The sequence below is a fragment of the Melanotaenia boesemani genome, chromosome 11, assembly GCF_017639745.1.
Source record: "Melanotaenia boesemani isolate fMelBoe1 chromosome 11, fMelBoe1.pri, whole genome shotgun sequence".
NCBI classification, from domain to species: Eukaryota; Metazoa; Chordata; class Actinopteri; order Atheriniformes; family Melanotaeniidae; genus Melanotaenia; species Melanotaenia boesemani.
This window is the reverse complement of record NC_055692.1, coordinates 31,855,081-31,874,373: the sequence shown is the minus strand read 5'-3', so window position 1 is coordinate 31,874,373 and position 19,293 is coordinate 31,855,081.

Genomic DNA, 19,293 nt, shown 5'->3' with positions numbered 1-19,293 from the left:
TTTACAGACTTCACAAACTGTCAGAACGCTTTATTCAGGGCACCTGGAGAGAGAGATAGAGCTGGCAGATGTTAAAAGCTGACTCAAAAAGAGCAAGCTCCAAGGAATGGAGCTGGATCTTGAGATTAAACGCCGGACACTCTGAAAACTGGACCTGGAAATCCAGTAACCGAAAATCTGTATCTCTCAATGACATAGTCATCTCCAAAGGCCAGGGGATGTGAGCTGTCCCTGAAGACTCGTTCACGTCTGAATGCTCTTCTGAGGATGCGGGCTTCCTCGTCCAGCACATCCTCCGAAAAAGGGCAAGCCATTATGAAGAGGGAACAGGTGAAGGGGAGTTGGACCTATATATTCTACATTGCCCTCGTCACGGATTTCTTTGAATACACCTTTGTAACCTCATCCGCTGTGTTTTGTAATCTCAATTAATGCAATAAAACACATATTTATAAAACCTCTGACAGCAATTTGACGAGCAGTCTTCATTAGCATAGCAATATAACACTTGGCCTGAGTAATAATACTGCAACTCGAATCCATATAAAAAGGCTGTTGCAATTACGAACAGATTTCGATTAAATGTACAGTGACTGTTTATGTAATATTTTAATACTGGATGATTAAAATGACGCACCATACTTAGGAAGACCATGGACATGCTGTAAAACACATTAATTCCTCACAGAATTGACATTGGACATGCAGGTGACTCGCTAGGATTAATCTTAGCCTGAGCAGTTAGCCTGGTCTGGAGCAGGCTAGCTGCAGCGGATCAATCCCCACAGTAACTTGACCGGGATTAGTTTGAGCTGCTTTCATGCAACCGACTTAGGGCTAAATTCAGCCAGGATAACCAACATATCCCGGCTTAATCCCTTATCTTGGTTTCGTGCAATACCCGTATGGATTTCAAGGTGGGGTCGTAACAACTGTGATCTATCAATAATGGTGGTTTTGTGTGATTTCATGTCTTTCTTTAGTCTTTGATCTATCTATTATGGGGGTGTTGTGCGACTTCTTGACATTATTAAAGCATTTGATCCATTTATTATGGTGGTTGCGTGCGACTCTTGATATTAATAACGCCTTTGATCCATCTATTATGGTGAATTTGTGCGATTTCTTGACAATAATGACTTTGATCTATCTATTATGGTGGATTTGTGTGATTTCATGACTGTTATAAAGTCTTTCATCTATCTATCATTTTGGCTTTATGTGATTTCATGCCTTTATAAAAGCCTTTGATCCATCTATTATGGTGGTTTTGTGTGACTTCTTGACATTATTAAAGACTTTGATCTATGTATTATGGTGGTTTTGTGTGATTTCTCAACTTCAATAAAGTCTTTGATGTTTCTATTATGGTGGTTTTATGTGATTTCATGGCTTTAATAAAGGCTTTGGTCCAACTATTATGGTGGTTTTGTGCGACTTCTTGACATTAATAAAGCCTTTGATCCATTTGTTATGGTGGTTGTGTGTGGCTTCTTGATATTAATAACGCCTTTGATCCATGTATTATGGGGGTGTTGTGCGATTTCTCAACTTTAATAAAGTCTTTGATGTTTCTGTTATGGTGGTTTTGTGTGATTTCGTTGCTTTAATAAAGCCTTTGATCCATCTATTATGGTGGTTTTGTGTGATTTCATGACTGTGATAAAGTCTTTGATCCATCTATTATGGTGGTTTTGTGTGATTCCATTGCTTTAATAAAGCCTTTGATCCATCTATTATGGTGGATTTGTGCGACTTCTTGACATTATTAAAGCCTTTGATCCATTTATTATGGTGGTTTTGTGCGACTTCTTGATATTAATAACGCCTTTGATCCATCTATTATGGTGCATTTGTGCGATTTCTTGACAATGATAAGGACTTTGGTCTATCTATTATGGTGGATTTGTGTGATTTCATGACTGTTATAAAGTCTTTCATCTATCTATTATTTTGGTTTTATGTGATTTCATGCCTTTATAAAAGCCTTTGATCCATCTATTATGGTGGTTTTGTGTGACTTCTTGACATTATTAAAGACTTTGATCTATGTATTATGTTGGTTTTGTGTGATTTCATGACTGTAATAAAATCTTTGATCCATGTATTATGGCGGTTTTGTGTGATTTGTCAACTTTAATAAAGTCTTCGATGTTTGTATTATGGTGGTTTTGAGTGATTTTATGGCTTTAATAAAGCCTTTGGTCCAACTATTATGGTGGTTTTGTGTGATTTCATGTCTTTAAAAAAGCCTTTGATCCAAATATTATGGTGGTTTTGAGAAACTTCTTGACATTAATAAAGCATTTGATCCATCTATTATGGTGGTTTTATGTGATTTTATGCCTTTAAAAAAGCCTTTGATCCATCTATTATCGTGGATTTGTGCGACTTCTTGACATTATTCAAGACTTTGATCTATCTATTTTGGCGGTGTTGTGCGACTTTTTGACTTTAATATAGATTTTGATTTATATATTATGGTGGTTTTGTGTGATTTCTCAACTTTAATAAAGTCTTTGATATTTCTATTGTGGTGGTTTTTTGTAATTTCATTGCTTTAATAAAGCCTTTGATCCATCTATTATGCTGGTTTTATGTGATTTCATGCCTTTAAAAAAGACTTTGATCATCTACTATGGTGGTTTTGTGCGACTTCTTGACTTTACCAGTCTTTTATCTATCTATTATGGTGGTTTTATGTGATTTTATGCCTTTAAAAAAGCCTTTGATCCATCTATTATCGTGTTTTTGTGTGATTTCTTGACATTATTAAAGATTTTGATCTATCTATTATGGTGGTTTTGTGTGATTTCTCAACATTAATAAAGTCTTTGAAGTTTCTATTATGGTGGTTTTATGTGATTTCATGACTTTAATAAAGCCTTTGATCCATTTGTTATGATGGTTTTGTGTGATTTCATGGCTTTAATAAAGCCTTTGGTCCAACTATTATGGTGGATTTATGCGACTTCTTGACATTATTAAAGACTTTGATCTATCTATTGTGGTGGTTTTTTATGATTTCATGTCTTTTTTACTCTTTGATCTATCTATTATGGGGGTGTTGTGCGACTTCTTGAGTTCAATAAAGATTTTGATCTATCTATTATGGTGGTTTTGTGTAATTTCATGCCTTTATAAAAGCCTTTGATCCATCTATTATGGTGGTTTTGTGTGACTTCTTGACATTATTAAAGACTTTGATGTATCTATTATGGTGTTTTTGTCTGATTTCATCCCTTTAGAAAATACTTTGATCCATCTATAATGGTGGTTTTGTGTGATTTCATGTCTTTTTCAGGCTTTGATCTATCTATTACGGGGGTGTTGTGCATCTTCTCGACTTTAACAAGAGTTGGATCCATCTATTTTGGTGGTTTTATGTGATTTCATGCCTTTAAAAAACCCTTTAATCCATCTATTATGGTGGGTTTGTGTGATTTCATTGCTTTAATGAAGCTTTTGATCCATCTAATATGGTGGTTTTGTGTGATTTCATGACGTTAATAACGTCTTTGATCTATCTATTATGGTGGTGTTAGGTGATTTCATCCCTTTAAAAAAGCCTTTGATCCATCTATTATGGTGATTTTGTGCGACTTCTTCACATTAATAAAGCCTTTGATCCATCTATTATGGTGGATTTTTGCGACTTCTTGACGATAATAAAGTATTTGATGTATCTATTATGGTGGTTTTGTGTGATTTCTCAACTTTAAAAAAGTCTTTGAAGTTTCTATTATGGTGGTTTTATGTGATTTCATGACTTTAATAAAGCTTTGATCCATTTATTATTGTGGTTTTGTGTGATTTCAGGGCTTTAATAAAGCCTTTGGTCCAACTATTTTGGTGGTTTTGTGTGATGTCATGACTGTAATAAAGTCTTTGATCCATCTATTATTGTGGATTTGTGCGACTCCTTGACATTATTAAAGACTTTGATCTATCTGTTATGGTGGTTTTGTATGATTTCATGTCTTTTTTACTCTTTGATCCTTCTATTATTTTGGATTTGTGCGACTTCTTGACAACAATAAGAACTTTGATCTATCTATTATGGTGGTTTTGTGTGATTTCATGCCTTTAATAAAGCCTTTGATCTATCTATTATGGTGGTTTTGTGTGATTTCATTGCTTAATAAAGCTTTTGATCCATCTATTAAGGTGGTATTGTGTTATTTCATTACTGTAATAAAATCTTTGCTCTATCTATTATGGTGTTGTTGTGCGACTTCCTCACTTTACTAAAGATTTTGATCTATCTATTATGGTGGTTTTGTGTGATTTCATCCCTTTAAAAAAGCCTTCGATCCATCTATTATGGTGGTTTTGTGTGATTTCTCAACTTTAATAAAGTCTTTGATGTTTCTGTTATCGTGGTTTTGTGTGATTTTATTGCTTTAATAAAGCATTTGATCTGTCTATTATGGTGGTTTTGTGTGATTTCATGCCTTTAAAAAAGCCTTTGATCTGTCTATTATGGTGGTTTTGTGAGACTTCTTGACGTTAATTAAGTCTTTGATGTTTCTATTATGGTGGTTTTATGTGATTTAATGCCTTTAATGAAGCCTTTGATCTATCTATTATGGTGGTGTTGTGCGACTTCTTGAATTTTAATTAAGTCTTTGATCTGTCTATTATGGTGGTTTTGTGTGATTTCTCAACTTCAATAATGTCTTTGATGTTTCTATTATGGTGGTTCTATGTGATTTCATTCCTTTAAAAAAGCCTTTGATCTACCTATTATGGTGGTTTTGTGCGACTTCTTGACGTTATTTAAGTCTTTGATGTTTCTATTTTGGTGGTTTTGTGGGATTTCATTGCTTTAATAAAGCCTTTGATCTGTCTATTATGGTGGATTTGTGCGATTTTATGGGTATTTTAGCCTTTGATCTATCTATTTTGGGTTTTGTTGTGCGACTTCTTCACCTTGATAAAGATTTTGATGTATCTATTATGGCGGTTTTGTACGACTTCTTGACATTCATAAAGCCTTTGATCCATCTATTATGATGGATTTGTGCGACTTCTTGACATTATTAAAGACTGTGATCTATCTATAATGGTGGTTTTGTGTGATTTCTCAACTTTAATAAAGTCTTTGATGTTTCTGTTATCGTGGTTTTGTGTGATTTTATTGCTTTAATAAAGCATTTGATCTGTCTATTATGGTGGTTTTGTGTGATTTCATGCCTTTAAAAAAGCCTTTGATCTGTCTATTATGTTGGCTTTGTGAGACTTCTTGACGTTAATTAAGTCTTTGATGTTTCTATTATGGTGGTTTTATGTGATTTAATGCCTTTAATGAAGCCTTTGATCTATCTATTATGGTGGTGTTGTGCGACTTCTTGAATTTTAATTAAGTCTTTGATCTGTCTATTATGGTGGATTTGTGTGATTTCATCCCTTTAAAAAAGCCTTCGATCCATCTATTATGGTGGTTTTGTGTGATTTCTCAACTTCAATAAAGTCTTTGATGTTTCTATTATGGTGGTTTTATGTGATTTCATGCCTTTAAGAAAGCCTTTGATCCATCTGTTATGGTGAATTTGTGCGACTTCTTCACATTATTAACGACTTTGATCTATCTATTATGGTGGTTTTCGGTGATTTCTCAACTTTAATGGTTCTGTTATGGTGGTTTTGTGTGATTTCATTGCTTAATAAAGAATTTGATCCATCTATCATGGTGGTTTTATGTGATTTCATGCCTTTAAAAAAGCCTTTGTTCCATCTATCGTGGTGGTTTTGTGTGATTTCTTGTATTTTTTATTCTTTGATCTCTCAATTATGGGGGTGTTGTGCGACTTCTTGAGTTTAATAAAGCCTTTGATCTGTCTATTATGGTGGTTTTGTGTGATTTCTCAACTTCAATAATGTCTTTGATGTTTCTATTATGGTGGTTCTATGTGATTTCATTCCTTTAAAAAAGCCTTTGATCTACCTATTATGGTGGTTTTGTGCGACTTCTTGACGTTATTTAAGTCTTTGATGTTTCTATTTTGGTGGTTTTGTGGGATTTCATTGCTTTAATAAAGCCTTTGATCTGTCTATTATGGTGGATTTGTGCGATTTTATGGGTATTTTAGCCTTTGATCTATCTATTTTGGGTTTTGTTGTGCGACTTCTTCACCTTGATAAAGATTTTGATGTATCTATTATGGCGGTTTTGTACGACTTCTTGACATTCATAAAGCCTTTGATCCATCTATTATGATGGATTTGTGCGACTTCTTGACATTATTAAAGACTGTGATCTATCTATAATGGTGGTTTTGTGTGATTTCTCAACTTTAATAAAGTCTTTGATGTTTCTGTTATGATGTTTTGTGTGATTTCATTGCTTCAATAAAGCCTTTGGTCCATCTATTATGCTGGATTTGTGTGATTTCATGACTGTAATAAAGTCTTTGCTGTTTCTGTTATGGTGGTTTTATGGGATTTCATGCCTTTAAAAAGCTTTTGATCCATCTATCATGGTGGTTTTATGTGATTTCTTGACATTTTTAAAGACTTTGATCTATCTAATATGGTGATTTTGTGTGATTTCTCAACTTTAATAAAGTCATTGATGTTTCTGTGATGGTGGTTTTGTGTGATTTCATTGCTTTAATAAAGCCTTTGATCCATCTATGAAGATGGTTTTGTGTGATTTCATGGCAGTAAATAAGTCTTTCAGCTATCTATTTTGGTGGTTTTGTGTGATTTCATCCCTTTAAAAAAGGCTTTGATCTATCTATTATGGTGGTTTTGTGTGATTTCTCAACTTTAATAAAGTCTTTGATGTTTCTGTTATCGTGGTCTTGTGTGATTTTATTGCTTTAATAAAGCATTTGATCTGTCTATTATGGTGGTTTTGTGTGATTTCATGCCTTTAAAAAAGCCTTTGATCTGTCTATTATGGTGGTTTTGTGAGACTTCTTGACCTTAATCAAGTCTTTGATGTTTCTATTATGGTGGTTTTGTGTGATTTCATGCCTTTAATAAAGCCTTTGATCTATCTATTATGGTGGTTTTGTGTGATTTCATGACTGTAATAAAGTCTTTGCTGTTTCTGTTATGGTGGTTTTATGGGATTTCATGTCTTTTTTACTCTTTGATCCTTCTATTATTGTGGATTTGTGCGACTTCTTGACAATAATAAGGACCTTGATCTATCTATTATGGTGGTTTTGTGTGATTTCATGACTGTTATAAAGTCTTTCATCTATCTATTATCTTGGTTTTATGTGATTTCATGCCTTTATAAAAGCCTTTGATCCATCTATCATGGTGGTTTTATGTGATTTCTAGGCATTATTAAAGACTTTGATGTATCTAATATGGTGGTTTTGTGTGATTTCTCAACTTTAATAAAGTCATTGATGTTTCTGTTATGGTGGTTTTGTGTCTTTTCATTGCTTTAATAAAGCCTTTGATCCATCTATGAAGTTGGTTTTGTGTGATTTCGTGGCAGTAAATAAGTCTTTCAGCTATCTATTATGGTGGTTTTGTGTGATTTCATCCTTTAAAAAAGGCTTTGATCTATCTATTATGATGGTTTTGTGTGATTTCTCAACTTTAATAAAGTCTTTGATGTTTCTGTTATCGTGGTTTTGTGTGATTTTATTGCTTTAATAAAGCATTTGATCTGTGTATTATGGTGGTTTTGTGTGATTTCATGTCTTTAAAAAAGCCTTTGATCTGTCTATTATGGTGGTTTTGTGAGACTTCTTGACGTTAATTAAGTCTTTGATGTTTCTATTATGGTGGTTTTGTGTGATTTCATGCCTTTAATAAAGCCTTTGATCTATCTATTATGGTGGTTTTGTGCGACTTCTGACGTTAATTAAGTCTTTGATGTTTCTATTATGGTGGTTTTGTGTGATTCCATGCCTTTAATAAAGCCTTTGATCTATCTATTATGGTGGTTTTGTGCGACTTCTTGACGTTAATTAAGTCTTTGATGTTTCTGTTATGGTGGTTTTGTGTGATTTCATTGCTTAATAAAGCTTTTGATCCATCTATTAAGGTGGTATTGTGTTATTTCATTACTGTAATAAAATCTTTGTTCTATCTATTATGGTGTTGTTGTGCGACTTCCTCACTTTAATAAAGATTTTGATCTATCTCTTATGGTGGATTTGTGCGACTTCTTCACATTATTAACGACTTTGATCTATCTATTATGGTGGTTTTCTGTGATTTCTCAACTTTAATGTTTCTGTTATGGTGGTTTTGTGTGATTTCATTGCTTAATAAAGCTTTTGATCCATCTATTAAGGTGGTATTGTGTTATTTCATTACTGTAACAAAATCTTTGCTCTATCTATTATGGTGTTGTTGTGCGACTTCCTCACTTTAATAAAGATTTTGATCTATCTATTATGGTGGTATTGTTTGATTTCTCAACTTTAACAAAGTCTTTGATGTTTCTGTTATCGTGGTTTTGTGTGATTTTATTGCTTTAATAAAGCATTTGATATGTCTATTATGGTGGTTTTGTGTGATTTCATGCCTTTAAAAAAGCCTTTGATCTGTCTATTATGGTGGTTTTGTGAGACTTCTTGACGTTAATTAAGTCTTTGATCTATCTATTATGGTGGATTTGTGCGCTTTTATGGGTATTTTAGCCTTTGATCTATCTATTTTGGGTTTTGTTGTGCGACTTCTTCACCTTGATAAAGATTTTGATCTATCTATTATGGCGGTTTTGTACGACTTCTTGACATTAATAAAGCCTTTGATCCATCTATTATGATGGATTTGTGCGACTTCTTGACAATAATAAAGACTTTGATCCATCTATTATGGTGGTTTTATGTGATTTCATGTCTTTTAAAAAGTCTTTGATCTATCTATTATGGTGGGTTTTTTTGTGATTTCATGTCTTTTTTAGTCTTTGATCTATCTATTATGGTGGTTTTGTGTGATTTCATGCCTTTAAAAAAGCCTTTGATCTATCTATTATGAATGAATGAATGAAATGAATGAAAAATACTTTATTAATCCCTTTGCAGGGAAATTCATGTTTTCAGTACAACCCATCCAAGACTAGACAAAACAACATATGATGACACAAACAGAACAGGCATACTGACGGAGCAGCCATTTCTACAGCGCTCCTTGTCTTAGATATAGGTGAAAGGTAACATTAGGGGGAGTAAGATGTAGCTAGAGAGGATAAAAAAGGCATCTCCACACTGGGCCTAAGGGCCCATTATTGAGATACAAAAACACTCCTCAGTACATACAGACATAACTCAGACAATCACAACATCAGAAACACATGGCGGGGAGGGGAGGGGGGGTCTCCCATCGCAGCAAGTGCAGACGCAGCTGCATTCTCAGAGCGCGTCCAATCACCCACTGCCCGGGAGTGGAAGGAGGTGGAAGGACAGCAAGGCAGTGAATAACGGGGAGGTGTATCTGTAGTGGTGTACTTGAGTGTGGTGCATGTATGTGTGTGCGTAGAAGAGAGCATATGAACTTTGCCCCAGTTCTCCCTCACAGTCTCTGCCACCTGATGATAGTGGGGCATCCTTGAGGGCTGATCCAGGTTGAAGTCCATCGCCCGTGAAGAGGGTGATGGGAGGGTGGGGGACTGAGCGTCCATCAACAAAACATTCCAGGGAGCTTTCAGCCAGCCATTCAAGGCCAGCACAGGGAGCCAAATTTGATAACAGCATTTGTTTTGGTTCAGGCCAGAGCTGTTTCGTCTGCCTTAAGTCTCTCAGTGGTCCCACTGGCGACTCCCAATGATCCGAATTTTGGGTCAATTTCCATCCAGCCGAGCTGACAACTTCTCCAAGTTGGTGACCACCTCACGTACAAGCCCAGAAAGCGCAACCAGTTTGCCATCCAGAACTGGAATAGCCTCCAGTTTACGATTCAGCTCCTGTACCGCCACAGCCTGATTGTTCGTAGCTCGGCACACACCCGCACAGAAATCCGGCAGCTTGCCAGTGACTGCCGACAGTGTCCGAATTTTGCGATATGCCAGGAAACCGCCCGCTCCAAACAGCAGAAACCCAGTTATCATGAAACCGAATGTATAGATGTCCTCAGCGTCCTCAACAGAAAGAATCGACAGACACATGACTTTCCACGCTCCCCAGGAATCCATCACATATCCAGCCGAAAACGTTCCGCCAGGGCAAGCAGGCTCCCCCACGCCTGTTTTCCGGTTCGAATAAATTTGGTCGATTGCATTTAGGGACCAGCTGATCAAATCCATATCCAAGATTTAGTTTTGGAAGGAGATGCAGAGAGAGGCTCAGAGATGACAGGACAGTAGCAGCAGGGCAGAGTGAGAGGGAGGGAGAAGAAAAAGCGTCTGCCTCGGTTGAGAGCCGGAAGTGAAGATTGTGAGACTTCTTGACGTTAATTAAGTCTTTGATGTTTCTATTATGGTGGTTTTGTGTGATTTCATGCCTTTAATAAAGCCTTTGATCTATCTATTATGGTGGTTTTGCGCGACTTCTTCACGTTAATTAAGTCTTTGATGTTTCTGTTATGGTGGTTTTGTGTGATTTCATTGCTTAATAAAGCTTTTGATCCATCTATTAAGGTGGTTTTGTGCGACTTCTTGACGTTAATTAAGTCTTTGATGTTTCTGTTATGGTGGTTTTGTGTGATATCATGCCTTTAAAAAAGCCTTTGATCTATCTATTATGGTGGTTTTGTGAGACTTCTTGACGTTAATTAAGTCTTTGATGTTTCTATTGTGGTGGTTTTGTGTGATTCCATGCCTTTAATAAAGCCTTTGATCTATCTATTATGGTGGTTTTGTGCGACTTCTTGACGTTAATTAAGTCTTTGATGTTTCTCTTATGGTGGTTTTGTGTGATTTCATTGCTTAATAAAGCTTTTGATCCATCTATTAAGGTGGTATTGTGTTATTTCATTACTGTAATAAAATCTTTGCTCTATCTATTATGGTGTTGTTGTGCGACTTCCTCACTGCAATGAAGATTTTGATCTATCTATTATGGTGGTTTTGTGTGATTTCATGTCTTTTAAGTCTTTGATCTATCTATTTTGTGGGTGTTGTGAGACTTCTTGACTTTAATAAAGATTTTGATCTATCTATTATGGTGGTTTTGTGTGATTTCTCAACTTTAATAAAGTCTTTGATGTTTCTGTTATGATGTTTTGTGTGATTTCATTGCTTGAATAAAGCCTTTGGTCCATCTATTATGCTGGATTTGTGTGATTTCATGACTGTAATAAAGTCTTTGCTATTTCTGTTATGGTGGTTTTATGGGATTTCATGCCTTTAACCCTTTAAGTACTGTAATTATGGCAGTCCGCCTAGTCCTTTTAGTCTTTTTTTTTCAATAAAAGTGTCAGAAAATAGTATTTTAGTGAAATACTTTGCACTTTTTTTGAGGACAAATGTACCTTTAAAAATATATCAGGTATTTGTCATTCTAATGTATTCTTAATGCTTATAACAGTGTCTAAATACAAAAAAGTAAAAAAACGGATTTGAAATATCACCAGGTTTTGCTTTATGAACAATTCAAATGTATAGGAACAAAAAATCCAATATTACAGAAATGAAATTTAACCTATTTTACAACATCACAAAAAGTTTTGTTTGCCTGCAGCTTTCAGTTTTCATATTTGAGGCTTTTATATTTGTAGATTTTCAGGCGTTTTTTAGCAGCCATGGTAGATGGTGAAGCAGTTCCTGTCTAGCTGAAGACAGAGGCCAACTTTGCACTCCAAACACATCCAGGGTGTACATCTTTTGCACAGAGTGCATTGTTTCCTCCCTTGGCTTGCCTTCTGACATACAAACTGTCACTTACTGTGTTTGAGAGGATGTTGCTGCACCGGTCTCATCCTGTTCATCCTTCTCCAGAAATCTCTGGGGGACTTTCCTCTCTCTGTCTGATCTCCTCAGATGATCTCTTTCCATTATTTACAGATTTATTTACACAATTCTACAATGACTACAAATAATTAGGCCAGGAAATATTGAAAAAAAACTACCTTCAGCAAGAAAAGTGGAATGATGAAGAAAAAAGCTGAATTACAGCAAAAAAGAGAAAAAACACACTAAAACAATAAAAAACTATACTAATCCTTTTATTTACAATTACAAAATATTATTTACAGAAGGTATCTACACAAAACACGTCGAGAAAACCCGCTAGATGGCACTAAAATCACCGCTACGATCCGACAGATGTTCTCTCGTTCTCCGCTGCTGCTTCCCACAGTTGTTTCCCGCCGCTGCTCCTTTTGCCCCGCCCACTCGTGCGTAACCCACGCGAAAACCGTAACATGCCATATATCAACAGAAAGCTACGTTTCTTGGCTTTCAGAATCTGTTGGAATTACGTTGATAGCGTAAATGGTCGCGGAGTTACGCTAATTTGAATCGCGGGTGTCATTTTCTATCGGCGGCGATAGAATCGTACTTAAGCTTTTGATCCATCTATCATGGTGGTTTTATGTGATTTCTTGACATTATTAAAGACTTTGATGTATCTAATATAGTGGTTTTGTGTGATTTCTCAACTTTAATAAAGTCATTGATGTTTCTGTTATGGTGGTTTTGTGTGATTTCATTGCTTTAATAAAGCCTCTGATCCATCTATGAAGATGGTTTTGTGTGATTTCATGGCAGTAAATAAGTCTTTCAGCTATCTATTATGGTGGTTTTGTGTGATTTCATCCCTTTAAAAAAGGCTTTGATCTATCTGTTATGATGGTTTTGTGTGATTTCTCAACTTTAATAAAGTCTTTGATGTTTCTGGTATTGTGGTTTTGTGTGATTTTATTGCTTTAATAAAGCATTTGATCTGTCTATTATGGTGGTTTTGTGTGATTTCATGCCTTTAAAAAAGCCTTTGATCTGTCTATTATTGTGGTTTTGTGAGACTTCGTGACGTTAATTAAGTCTTTGATGTTTCTATTATGGTGGTTTTGTTTGATTTCATGCCTTTTAATAAAGCCTTTGATCTATCTATTATGGTGGTTTTGTGTGACTTCTTGACGTTAATTAAGTCTTTGATGTTTCTATTATGGTGGTTTTGTGTGATTTCATTGCTTTAATAAAGCCTTTGATCTGTTTATTATGGTGGTTTTGTGTGATTTCTCAACTTCAATAAAGGCTTTGATGTTTCTATTATGGTGGTTTTATGTGATTTCATGCCTTTAATAAAGCCTTTGATCCATCTGTTATGGTGAATTTGTGCAACTTCTTCACATTATTAACGACTTTTATCTATCTATTATGGTGGTTTTCGGTGATTTCTCAACTTTAATGGTTCTGTTATGGTGGTTTTGTGTGATTTCATTGCTTAATAAAGCTTTTGATCCATCTATTAAGGTGGTATTGTGTTATTTCATTACTGTAATAAAATCTTTGCTCTATCTATTATGGTGTTGTTGTGCGACTTCCTCACTTTACTAAAGATTTTGATCTATCTATTATGGTGGTTTTGTGTGATTTCATCCCTTTAAAAAAGCCTTCGATCCATCTATTATGGTGGTTTTGTGTGATTTCTCAACTTTAATAAAGTCTTTGATGTTTCTGTTATCGTGGTTTTGTGTGATTTTATTGCTTTAATAAAGCATTTGATCTGTCTATTATGGTGGTTTTGTGTGATTTCATGCCTTTAAAAAAGCCTTTGATCTGTCTATTATGGTGGTTTTGTGAGACTTCTTGACGTTAATTAAGTCTTTGATGTTTCTATTATGGTGGTTTTATGTGATTTAATGCCTTTAATGAAGCCTTTGATCTATCTATTATGGTGGTGTTGTGCGACTTCTTGAATTTTAATTAAGTCTTTGATCTGTCTATTATGGTGGATTTGTGTGATTTCATCCCTTTAAAAAAGCCTTCGATCCATCTATTATGGTGGTTTTGTGTGATTTCTCAACTTCAATAAAGTCTTTGATGTTTCTATTATGGTGGTTTTATGTGATTTCATGCCTTAATAAAGCCTTTGATCCATCTGTTATGGTGAATTTCTGCGACTTCTTCGCTTTACTACAGATTTTGATCTGTCTATTATGGTGGTTTTGTGTGATTTCATCCCTTTAAAAAAGCCTTCGATCCATCTATTATGGTGGTTTCGTGTGATTTCTCAACTTCAATAAAGTCTTTGATGTTTCTATTATGGTGGTTTTATGTGATTTCATGCCTTTAAGAAAGCCTTTGATCCATCTGTTATGGTGAATTTGTGCGACTTCTTCACATTATTAAAGACTTTGATCTATCTATTATGGTGGTTTTCGGTGATTTCTCAACTTTAATGGTTCTGTTATGGTGGTTTTGTGTGATTTCATTGCTTAATAAAGCTTTTCATCCATCTATTAAGGTGGTATTGCGTTATTTCATTACTGTAATAAAATCTTTGCTCTATCTATTATGGTGTTGTTGTGCGACTTCCTCACTTTACTAAAGATTTTGAACTATCTATTATGGTGGTTTTGTGTGATTTCATCCCTTTAAAAAAGCCTTCGATCCATCTATTATGGTGGTTTTGTGTGATTTCTCAACTTTAATAAAGTCTTTGATGTTTCTATTATCGTGGTTTTGTGTGATTTTATTGCTTTAATAAAGCATTTGATCTGTCTATTATGGTGGTTTTGTGTGATTTTATGCCTTTAAAAAAGCCTTTGATCTGTCTATTATGGTGGTTTTGTGAGACTTCTTGACGTTAATTAAGTCTTTGATGTTTCTATTATGGTGGTTTTATGTGATTTAATGCCTTTAATAAAGCCTTTGATCTATCTATTATGGTGGTTTTGTGCGACTTCTTGAATTTTAATTAAGTCTTTGATCTATCTATTATGGTGGATTTGTGCGATTTTATGGATATTTTAGCCTTTGATCTATCTATTTTGGGTTTTGTTGTGCCACTTCTTCACCTTGATAAAGATTTTGATCTATCTATTATGGCGGTTTTGTACGACTTCTTGACATTAATAAAGCCTTTGATCCATCTATTATGATGGATTTGTGCGACTTCTTGACAGTAATAAAGACTTTGATCCATCTATTATGGTGGTTTTATGGGATTTCATCCCTTTAAAAAAGCCTTTGATCCATCTATTATGGTGGTTTTGTGAGACTTCTTGACATTATTAAAGACTGTGGTCTATCTATAATGGTGGTTTTGTGTGATTTCTCAACTTTAATAAAGTCTTTGATGTTTCTGTTATGATGTTTTGTGTGATTTCATTGCTTGAATTAAGCCTTTGATCCATCTATGAAGGTGGTTTTGTGTGATTTCATGGCAGTAAATAAGTCTTTCAGCTATCTATTATGGTGGTTTTGTGTGATTTCATTCCTTTAAAAAAGGCTTTGATCCATCTATTATGGTGGTTTTGTGTGATTTCTCAACTTTAATAAAGTCTTTGATGTGTCTATTAAGGTGGTTTTATCTGATGTCATGCCTTTAAAAAAACCTTTGATGTTTCTGTTATGGTGGTTGCGTGTGATTTAATTGCTTTAATAAAGCCTTTGATCTGTCTATTATGGTGGTTTTGTGGGACTTCTTGACGTTAATTAAGTCATTGATGTTTCTATTATGGTGGTTTTATGTGATTTCATGCGTTTAAAAAAGCCTTTGATCTACTTATTATGGTGGTTTTGTGTGATTTCATTTTTTTTTTAGTCTTTGAACAATCTATTTTGTCGGTGTTCTGCGACTTCTTGACTTTGATAAAGATTTTGTTCTATCTATTATGGTGGTTTTGTGCGACTTCTTGACATTAATGAAGCCTTTGATCCATGTATTATGATGGATTTGTGCGACTTCTTGACAATAATAAAGACTTTGATCCATCTATTATGGTGGTTTTATGTGATTTCATCCCTTTAAAAAAGCCTTTGATCCATCTTTTATGGTGGTTTTGTGTGATTTCAAGACTGTATTACAGTCTTTGATCTATCCATTATGGGGGTTTTGTGTGATTTCTAAACTTTAATAAAGTCTTTGATGTTTCTATTATGGTGGTTTTGTGTGATTTTATTGCTTTAATAAAGCCTTTGAGCTATCTATTATGGTGGTTTTGTGTGATTTCATTACTGTAATAAAGTCTTTGATCTATCTATTATGGTCGTTTTGTGCGACATCTTGATGTTAATAAAGTGTTTGATCCATCTGTTATGGTGGTTTTGTGCCACTTCTTGACATTATTAAAGAAATTGATCTATCAATTTTGGTGGTTTTGTGTGAATTCATGTCTTTTTAGTCTTTGATCTATCTATTATGGTGGTTTCATGTGATTTCATGTCTTTTAAAAAGTCTTTGATCTATCTATTATGGTGGTTTTTTTTGTGATTTCATGTCTTTTTTAGTCTTTGATCTATCTATTATGGTGGTGTTGTGCTACTTCTTGACTTTAATAAAGATTTTGATCTATCTATTATGGTGGTTTTGTGTGATTTCATGACATTAATAAAGTCTTTGATCCATCTATTATGGTGGTTCTGTGTGATTTCATGACTGCAATAAAGTGTTTGATCCATCTGTTATGGTGTTTTTGTGCGACTTCTTGACATTATTAAAGAAATTGATCTATCAATTTTGGTGGTTTTGTGTGAATTCATGTCTTTTTAGTCTTTGATCTATCTATTATGGTGGTTTCATGTGATTTAAATGTCTTTTAAAAAGTCTTTCATCTATCTATTATGGTGGTGTTGTGCGACTTCTTGACATTATTAAAGACTTTGATCTATCTATTTTGGTGGTTTTGTGTGATTTCATTGCTTTAATAAAGCCTTTGATCCATCGATTATGGTGGTTCTGTGTGATTTCATGACTGCAATAAAGTCTTTCATCTATCTATTATGGTGGTTTTCTGTGATTTCTCAACTTTCATGTTTCTATCATGGTGGTCTTGTGTGATTTCATTGCTTTAATAAATCTTTTGATCCATCTATTATGGTGGATTTGAGCGATTTTATCGGTATTTTAGCCTTTGATCTATCTATTATGGTGTTGTTGTGCGACTTCTTGACATTCATAAAGATTTTGATCTATCTATCATGGTGGTTTTGTGTGATTTCTCAACTTTAATAAAGTCTTTGATGTTTCTGTTATGGTGGTTTTGTGTGATTTCATTGCTCTAATAAAGCCTTTGATCTGTCTATTATGGTAATTTTGTGTGATTTCATGCCTTTAAAAAAGCCTTTGATCTGTCTATTATGGTGGTTTTGTGAGACTTCTTGACGTTAATTAAGTCTTTGATGTGTCTATTATGGTGGTTTTATGTGATTTCTCAACTTTAATAAAATCTTTGATGTTTCTGTTATCTTGGTTTTGTGTGATTTCATTGCTTTAATAGAGCCTTTGATCCATCTATTATGGTGGTTTTGTGCGACTTCTTGACGTTAATAAGCCTTTGATCTATCTATTATGGTGGATTTGAGCAATTTTATGGGTATTTTAGCCTTTGATCTATCTATTATGGTCTTGTTGTGCGACTTCTTCACTTTGATAAAGATTTTGATCTATCTATCATGGTGGTTTTGTGTGATTTCTCAACTTTAATAAAGTCTTTGATGTTTCTGTTATGGTGGTTTTGTGCGATTTCATTGCTTTAATAAAGCCTTTGATCTGTCTATTATGGTGGTTTTGTGCGACTTCTTGACGTTAATTAAGTCTTTGATGTGTCTATTATGGGGGTTTTATGTGATTTCATGCCTTTAAAAAAGCCTTTGATCTATCTATTATGGTGGTTTTGTGCAACTTCTTGACGTTAATTAAGTCTTTGATGTTTCTACTATGGTGGTTTTCTGTGATTTCTCAACTTTAATGTCTCTATTAAGGTGGATTTGTTTGATTTCATTACTGTAATAAAGTCTTTGATCGTTCTATTATGGTGGTTTCATGTGATTTCATGTCTTTTAAAAAGTCTTTGATCTATCTTTTATGGTGGTGTTGTGCTACTTCTTGACTTTAATAAAGATTTTGATCTATCTATTATGGTAGTTCTGTGTGATTTCATGACTTTAATAAAGTCTTTGATCTATCTATTATGGTAGTTTTATGTGATTTCATGTGTTTTTTAATCTTTGATCCATCTATTATGCTGGTTTTGTGCGACTTATTGATATTAATAAAGCCTTGGATCTATCTATTATGGTGGATTGGTGTGATTTCTCAACTTTAATACAGTCTTTGATGTTTCCATTATGGTGGTTTTGTGTGATTTCATGACTGTAAAAAAGTCTTTGATCCATCTATTATGTTCGTTTTGTGTGACTTCTTGACATTAATAAAGATTTTAATCCATCTATTATGGTGGTTTGTTGTGATTTCTCAACTTTAATAAAGTCTTTGATGTTTCTATTATGGTGGTTTTTTGTGATTTCATTGCTTTAATCAAGCCTTTGATCCATCTATTATGGTGGTTTTGTGTAATTTCATGACTGTAATGAAGTCTTTGATCTATCTTTTATGGTTGTTTTGTGCGACTTCTTGATATTAATAAAGTCTTTGATCTATCTATTATGGTGGTTTTGTGCGACGTCTTTACATTATTAAAAACTTTGATCTATTTATTAAGGTGGTTTTATGTGGATTCATGCTTTTAAAAAAGCCTTTGATCCATCTATTATGGTGGTTTTGTGCGAGTTCTTGACATTCATAAAGACTTTGATCTATCTACTATGGTGGTTTGGTGTGATTTCTCAACTTTAATAAAGTCTTTGATGTTTCTATTATGGTGGTTTTGTGTGATTTCTCAACTTCAATAAAGTCTTCGATTCTTCTAATATGGTGGTTTTATGTGATTTTATGTCTTTAAAAAAGCCTTTGATCTATCTATTATCGTGGTTTTGTGCGACTTCTTGACATTAATAGAGCCTTTGATCCATCTATTATGGTGGATTTGTGCGACTTCTTCACATTATTAACGACTTTGATCTATCTATTATGGTGGTTTTCTGTGATTTCTCAACTTTAATGTTTCTATTATGGTGGTTTTGTGTGATTTCATTGCTTTAATAAAGCTTTTGATCCATCTATTAAGGTGGATTTGTTTGATTTCATTACTGTAATAAAGTCTTTGATCGATCTATTATGGTGGTTTCATGTGATTTCATGTCTTTTAAAAAGTCTTTGATCTATCTATTATGGTGGGTTTTTTTTGTGATTTCATGTCTTTTTTAGTCTTTGATCCATCTATTATGGTGGTGTTGTGCTACTTCTTGACTTTAATAAAGATTTTGATCTATCTATTGTGGTGGTTTTGCGTGATTTCATGTCTTTAATAAAGTCTTTCATCTATCTATTATGGTAGTTTTATGTGATTACATGCCTTTAAAAAAGCCTTTGA